We start from the raw sequence: 7,425 nt of genomic DNA, 5'->3' as shown, positions 1-7,425 counted from the left end.
ATTGCATGCTAAGCTTTGGGTCTGCTCTGAAGCAGCTGGTGTGGTTGGAGGGGGTTTTGACAGGGATAGTTTAAAAGCTGGATCAGAGAGGGCCAGAAGGGGCCATTCAGCACTGAAACCCACGCGGGAAACGGGGGGGAGGTGTAGGAGGGACACTGGAGGACAATATTTTAGCCCTGGGACTGTTTATTGTGTTAACCACTGTACATTTTTTGCTCTTGGTTTCAACAGACACAGCTGGGACACAAATCATGAGAAAGAGAGGTGGAATTTGAAGCTCCAAAGGATTCTTCCTTCCTGATCCAAAAGAAGCACAGAGGTCATTAGAGAGCAGATCTCTTCCCAACAAGGAACGGAGGAGAACAGGGAGATCTTTCAAGGTGTGTGTCTCAGCAGTTAGTGTGGTGGTGTCTCACTCCACTTAGGACCAATGTGTCTGTTCTGGAAAACAGCCCTGCCAAGACATCTCTGCTGCATCTGTCCAGCTTCCACCCCCTGCATCTGCAATTCAGGGTTTCCCCCCACATCAGCTCTGATGGTCCTAATTACAGGACCTCACCTGGAATGGCCACAGCACCTGGCTTGCATGCTGCTGAATCTCCATCTTTGGGAGTCAGCTGTGTGGAAGGATAGCAAGCAGCAGGAGGACTGAATGGAGACAGAAAAGAGAATAGGGAAGGCAGGTCTTGGTTGGAAAGGCCAGGAAAGCTTTGAAGGAGCATTTTTAGCCAGGAGATTTAAAAGTGGGGAGGGAGATGACCAGACAGGCACAGAGGGGAAGAAATGGGGAGAAAGTGGCAGAATGAAGAAGCAAAGAAAGTGAATCAGGATGTGTAAGGCTCACCCCATTTGAGCATTTCTGGATGGAGCAAACGGGAACATCATGGCACAAAGAACTTCCAAGGGTAAGGGGAATTGCTTCCCCTTACCCTGGGTAACGCCGCAGAGGTCCAATGTGTCTACTTGGCTTTTCACCACCTAAAAAAGTGGTGCAGATCGTTGCCCACCCACCGCCTTCCCTCCCCCCACCCTGAAGCATCTCACAACCACCTTCCCCATGCCCCCCCCCCGAACCCCGCATTGGCCTAATGTGGCTGGCACAGACTCACCTGTTGCCCAGAGTAAGCGGGTCCTGCGTCAGCCACCTTCCTTGAGCAGTGGCGCAAAAGTACTTTACGGCACTTTTGAGACACAGGTGTGCCAGTGCAAGGGAATTGTGCCAGCCCATTACCTTCTTTGGATCGCACCCCAAGACTATCATGCAATCCACACCTTCCTGAGAGTAAACCCCATAGACTCTAATGGAACTTCCTTCTGTGTAGACATGAATAGGATTGGGCTCTAACAGAGAAAGAAAGTATGTGGGGGGAACATAAGAACAGCCCCACTGGATCAGGCCATAGGCCCATCTAGTCCAGCTTCCTGTATCTCACATCGGCCCACCAAATGCCCCAGGGGGCACACCAGATAACAAGAGACCTGCATCCTCTTCAGGCTTGCATCAGCGAAATAGCTTCTGACAGAAGTGTAATGGGTTTAACTCCCCTCTGAAGCCTCTTGGTTCAACTCCCTCACCCCCTGATACAGCTTGCACTTTTTTTAGAGCGGCTTCATCAGTGGGGGGAGGAGAGAAGCCAGCTGTTAATAACCCCCAATGAATCAGAAATGCATGTTGCCCATATGGTCTTATGTGACCTCACAGGTCACAGCACTCAGTGAGAGAGCAGTTCTCAGGCACTTGGATGGCTCAGGGCCCAGTCCTATCCAACTTTCCAGCACTGATGCAGCCATATCAATGGAGTGTGCACTGCAATGTCTGTTCCCTTTCCTCAAGACTGCATTGCAGCTACAGAAACACTGGGAAACACTGGGAAGTTGGACAGGATTTGGACCTCAGTTCAGACACAAGCCTGAAAATGTAAGATCTGAAGAAAAGAAATGTGACTGTGACGAACATGGTAAAATCACTGAGTGGGTCTGCATCCATCTTGTAGACCTGAAGCCATTTTGAAGCTGCTATGGGAAAGTAGCTGGTTATGAGACAGTGACAACCTTCTCGTTCCTCCTGGCAAACGGCTGTGCTTGGAACTCTGCTGGCACCAAGATATCCACCCTCCTGCTGGTCTGTGTGGAAGCCTCTTACCAAGCAAGCACACCCCCACAGACCTACTAGAAATGGCAGACTGCCAGCAGTCGCAGCAACACTTCAGTGCCAATGGCAGGCGGTCTGTTCTCTCCCCTCTCTGGCGGTCAGTGGGTGGGCACTCACTTGGTGAGATGCTGGAAGTGCTGGCGCTGGCTGTGGGCGGTCTGTTTTCCATCCTCTCTGGTGGTCCATGGGGAGTAGCTGCTGAATGAGAAACTGGAAGTGATTGAAGGCCATCTTTCTCTTCTGAGACCTGGTGGACCACTTCTCAGGGTCTCGTGGATCACCTGTGGTCTGTGGACCATGGGATGGGAACCACTGCCTTAAAGCAACAAGGTGCAGTTATGATTCTCCAGTTGGGAGGGGATGAGCGGGATTGCCCGGCATAGCATCAGGCAGTGAGGTCATCTTCCAGAAGCTTCAGCTGGTCTGTGTCTCTTTTTGAACAATAGTCACCTTCAAAGTGTGACAAAAACAGCTGCAAGGGTGGGAGAGGTCTGCGCCTCGTCATTCCATTGTGGACATCAGTTCGTATCTTCCAGAGGAGATTAGTAAGTCCAGGTGAATGTTAGGGAGAAGTCAGGAGCTTAGCGTTCTTGTTTTACTATTTTGTGTGAATGCAATAAAATAGGCCATCAGTAACATGTAACCAAATTTCTGTTCTTTAAAGAAATCACACAGGCCTGTACATGTGTGAGAACCAAAGGAACCGATTCATTGAAATCTGGCCTGGGCTGCTCAGTCAAGCAACCAAAGGAAACCAGAACCTTAGGGCTTGCTGTTTGGGGGACACAGGGATTGCAGAGGCTGGGGAGTTAGCCCTTAGGACTTCAGCTTCCCTTGAGCTGGAGGACTGGCTGTTAAGAGGGGTGGTAGCATCCACCATAGGGCAAGTTGGCCCTGAGAAACCACACACCCAGCTGGCTGGGGTGTTGAGCCAGTAACATGGGGAATGCAGGAACGTGTACTTCCCTTGAGGCTTTCTTGCCCTATGAAATGTTCCCTGCAATCTCACACAGTGCTTTGATCCTTGAAATGGAGGAGTACACTGGACCCTGGGGAAGAGACATCACTGACTCACTGGGAGTTGTTAAGCCAGTGAGATGTGGGGGGTGGGGCGGGTGAGAACATAGAGCAAAAACCACAACAGTTACACATTATAGAAAGGCATTTTGTTATTTCAGAGAATAAATACATTCGCATTCAATACCAAAATGATAAACGGAAGCTCCTGGACTTCCTTGTTCCTAATGCTCACCTGGACGCTCACCTGGAGAGCAGCTTCAAAATGGCTTCTGGCCTGCAAGGTGGAGTCAGGCCTAGCCAGAGTCTTTATCATGGTCATCGCAGATGGGGGTCAGAATAGGATGAGGTCTCTTGGGAAAGCCTTGATATGTAGACCGAAGCAACTCATCTCCTTGTTTCCTTCTCAGGGGAATTTCCCAAACTTGCCTTTGTTTCCCAGCTGGAAGACAGGGAGGGTGCATTTTTCCAGGACTTCCAGGATGAAGAGAAATTGGCAGGTAATTTGGTTTATGTAGTATTGAAAACACAGCAGAAGCTTCTACTTAGAGGATATTGGCTGAATGGGGAGCCTTCACCATAATCTCCCCCCTCCCTGTGAGGTATGTTGATGCAGGTTATGATTAGCGCAAGTCAGCAAATTACACCTCTGCCATTCTGATCTTATCACTCAACTTGGGTGAACTGTAGACTGAAAGTGCCAGTGTGATCTGAGTTACTAAGGACACAATCCTGAGTCACCCTTGGGCTGGCACAAGTCTCCTGCACCAGCCCAGGAGGGTCGCAAATGTGCCATAAAGCACACAGACCGCGGAGGCTCACTTCAGCCTCCACACCAATGGAGGGACTGAGCTTTGCATCGGCTGAGCTCTGCTGATGCAAGGCTCTGGGGTGGGCAGGGAAGAGGCGGGAGGGAGGCGTTCCAGGGCAGGGGGAGGGTGAGCGGCCCTGGGGGCAGGCAAGTGGGGAGTGGGAGGCGGGGCTGGAACCCCGCAGTTATGCTGGATCCCAACCTCCGTTCCTGGGGAGAACGGAGCAACTTGAAGCTGCTCCACTCTCCGGGTCCTAGGAGACCCATAGGGGCTGCAGTGGTTTACCCAGGGTTAAGGGGAAGAGCTTCCCCTTACCTTCGGCTGAGCCACTTTGCAGCCCTATCATGTGCTGGATACAGCGCAAGCCTCCTGGCTTGCCTATTCCAGCGCAAGATAAGACTGTGCTTTAAGACTCTGACCCTCCACATTCCTCTCCACCTGGAGACGCCTGGCTTGGGTCCTACAGTGGTACTGCCTTGCACAGAACTGTGGCAGGTGTGATAGCCCAGCAACACAGACGTTTGTCACTGACAACCTTCCATGATGTGCTGGGGTCGCCTGTCCCATACTTTTTTGTTTTGGGTTGTGGCACAGAAAATTTTAAAGACCGCTATTGTACATTCTACTGGACCAGTGTTTCTCAAACTGTGGGTCAGTACCCACTAGGTGGGTTGTGAGCCAATTTCAGGTGGGTCCCCATTCGTTTCAATATTTTATTTTTCATATATTAGACTTGATGCCCCCCGGTATGTGACTGCATTTAGGGAAATGTTACAGACCTGTACTTTTAACAAACTATTATGTATATTCTTTTAACAATGATAGTCAATGGGACTTACTCCTGGGTAAGTGTGGTAGGATTGCAGCCTAGGATAGTTAAAAATATTCCTGCTTGATGATGTCTCTTCCGGTCAGGACATCACTTTCAGTGGGTCCTGAGAGATTCTCATTCTAAAAAGTGGGTCCCAATGGTAAATGTGTGAGAACCACTGTACTGTTGAATCTGAGAGAAGCTACTGTGAGGCCTGAGAGAATCAAGCAGGAGGCCATCTCTCATGGCTGCTCCTTGAAATCGATACATCAACACATGCTTATGAGTTACTTAAAAAAAGGGGGGGGGGAATATTTATACATATACTTGATCTACATACGAACACTTTATGCGGTTTATGTTATTATATCAACGAGTGGCCTCCAGAGATCCTCAAAGAAATCCCTACGCAGTTGACGCCGATATGCCATTCGCTCAAATACTGATAAATGCAAAATATTGTTCGTCCATTGGGCAGATGTAGGTGGGCATCTCTCCTTCCAATGAAGTAATGGAAGTCTTTTTGCTACCGTGAGGGCACAGAGAGTCTATTTCAATTGTCCGGGTGTGAGTCTCCAGATAACGGGTAGATAATTAAGAATTACATACATATCTGTAAAATTTAAAGGCTGCTGTAGCACTGTCTTTATAGTATTAATTATTTCTTTCCAAAAGTTTACAACAACAGGACATGGCCACAACATGTGTAAGTGTAGCATTCAAACTCGAGCATCTCCAACATCTAGATTCATTGATAAGCCCTTTAAGGAATAGCCTCTGTGGTGTCCAATATATTCTAAAGACTATTTTTTGCTGTATTAGGCGTAATTTAAGATCTCTAGATATTGCCTGTATATTCTTAAGAACCACATCCCATTGCTCACCCAGAATAGGACATTCCAAATCAGAATTCCATTTAGTTTGGAGTAAATGTGTATCAGACTTAGTACATGACATTATATATTTATAAACAAATATCATTTTGGTCACTCACTTCTGCACCTTTTCCAGTTCCAGTATGTCCTTTATGAGATGCGGGGATCATAAGAACATGAGCAGAGTCCTCCTGGATCAGGTCAAAGGCTCGTGTAGTTCCTGTATCAGGTCAAAGCTTCCTGTATCTCACAGCAGCCCAACAAATGCCTCAGGGAGCACCCAAGACAATGAGTCACAAGCTGCCTCCTGGGGCTCTCTCCTGCATCTGGCACTCTGAGGTAGCCTACCTCGAAAAACAGGAACTTGCACATATACCTATCATGACTTGTAACTCATGATGGACCTTCCCTCCACAAACTTGTCCAATCTCCTCTTAAAGGCATCTAGGCCAGATGCTATCACTACCTCCTGCGACACGGAGTTCCACAGACCGACCACACACTGAATAAAGAAATATTTTATTTTGTCTGTTCTAACTCTCCCAACACTCAATTTTAGCGGATGTCCCCTGGTTCTGGTGTTGTGTGAGAGTGTAAAGAGCATCTCCCTATCCACTTTATCCTTCCCAGGCATAATTTTGTATGTCTCAATCATGTCCCTCCTCAGGTGTCTCTTTTCTAGGCTGAAGAGGCCCAAACGCCATAGCCTTTCCTCATAAGGAAGATGCCCCAGCCCCGTAATCGTCTTAGTCGCTCTCTTTTGCACCTTTTCCATTTCCACTATGTCTTTTTTGAGATGCGGCTGTTGCACGGTGTCTTTAGGGTTCAAAACAAACTCAGCAGACTGAAATTGTGGTGATTTCCAAGTCTTTATTCATTGCCAGCAATGGGCTTTTCTCGGTGGTTCAAAATGCGGAACACAGAGAGCTGTGGTCTCTCAGTGTCCCAGAGAAAAAAGCAACATTCCCTTCTGGGTGTGACCATTTATACCTGTAGGTTCTTTGTCTCGAGAAAACTCCAATCACATTTGTTAGAGCCTATGATGTCAGATATGGGGATTTTCATTGGCTATTGCCATATCTGGAGCATACATTAAATATCTCAGGTTACTGTATTCACCATTTTGGAGAACTCCTCCCCTTTCTGTAATGTCAATACTATTTCAAAAGGGGGCAGTGTGCCTCTATCTTAATTTTCCTAATTACACTAATCTAGTTATAATTCATTTATTTAAATCCGTGTTTATACTTATTTTATTCAGTATTTTATCCTCTCTTCTAATCTAATTTTAATTATTTTGTAACTTTTTCCTACAAGAAGTTATTATAGAAATTTCTGATTTCCATAAAATCTCTCTTCTCTGATATAAGTTGCATTTTCAAGAGAAATCTCTAGCTAGAGGCCTCTCTCTTATCGGATTCTGCCAACTTTGATATGTAGTTCATATCTGTTCTGTCAACTTTGAGTTTGAACAGACTCCCTGTTAATGAGTCTGTGCCTACCAAGATTAATTATTCTCATTACTAGAAATATTCTTAAATTCACTATCTATTCTGGCGCCTAGGAAAGTCTGGGCATTTTAGTTAGTTGTCAAATTTGAATTATTCCTGCTTAGATAAGAATTTCACATTCCATATTCCACATTAGCTGTACAGCATCTAATTTTGCAAGTCTCACTCTAAGGCAGACTTAAATCTTTTTAACTTTGGTTTTCCCTTATTAATTTAACTAATATTCAGCAAAGAATATACTTGCTAA

General features: G+C 46.7%; 1 protein-coding gene across 1 annotated transcript in view; it reads left to right on the top strand.

The window, feature by feature from the left end:
• Positions 1-252: 252 nt before the first annotated feature.
• Positions 253-7,425, top strand: part of LOC136640312 (zinc finger protein 208-like) — a 120,097-nt gene continuing 112,924 nt past the window's right edge. Inside the window, exons 1-2 of the mRNA XM_066615345.1 lie at positions 253-380; positions 3,580-3,669. The gene's annotated coding sequence lies outside the window, so the exon portion shown is untranslated. The remainder of the gene's footprint in view (positions 381-3,579; positions 3,670-7,425) is intronic.

The sequence above is a fragment of the Tiliqua scincoides genome, chromosome 2 (assembly GCF_035046505.1).
Source record: "Tiliqua scincoides isolate rTilSci1 chromosome 2, rTilSci1.hap2, whole genome shotgun sequence".
NCBI lineage: Eukaryota > Metazoa > Chordata > Lepidosauria > Squamata > Scincidae > Tiliqua > Tiliqua scincoides.
The sequence above is the reverse complement of the archived record's forward strand: the minus strand, read 5'-3'. Positions and strand labels throughout refer to the sequence as shown.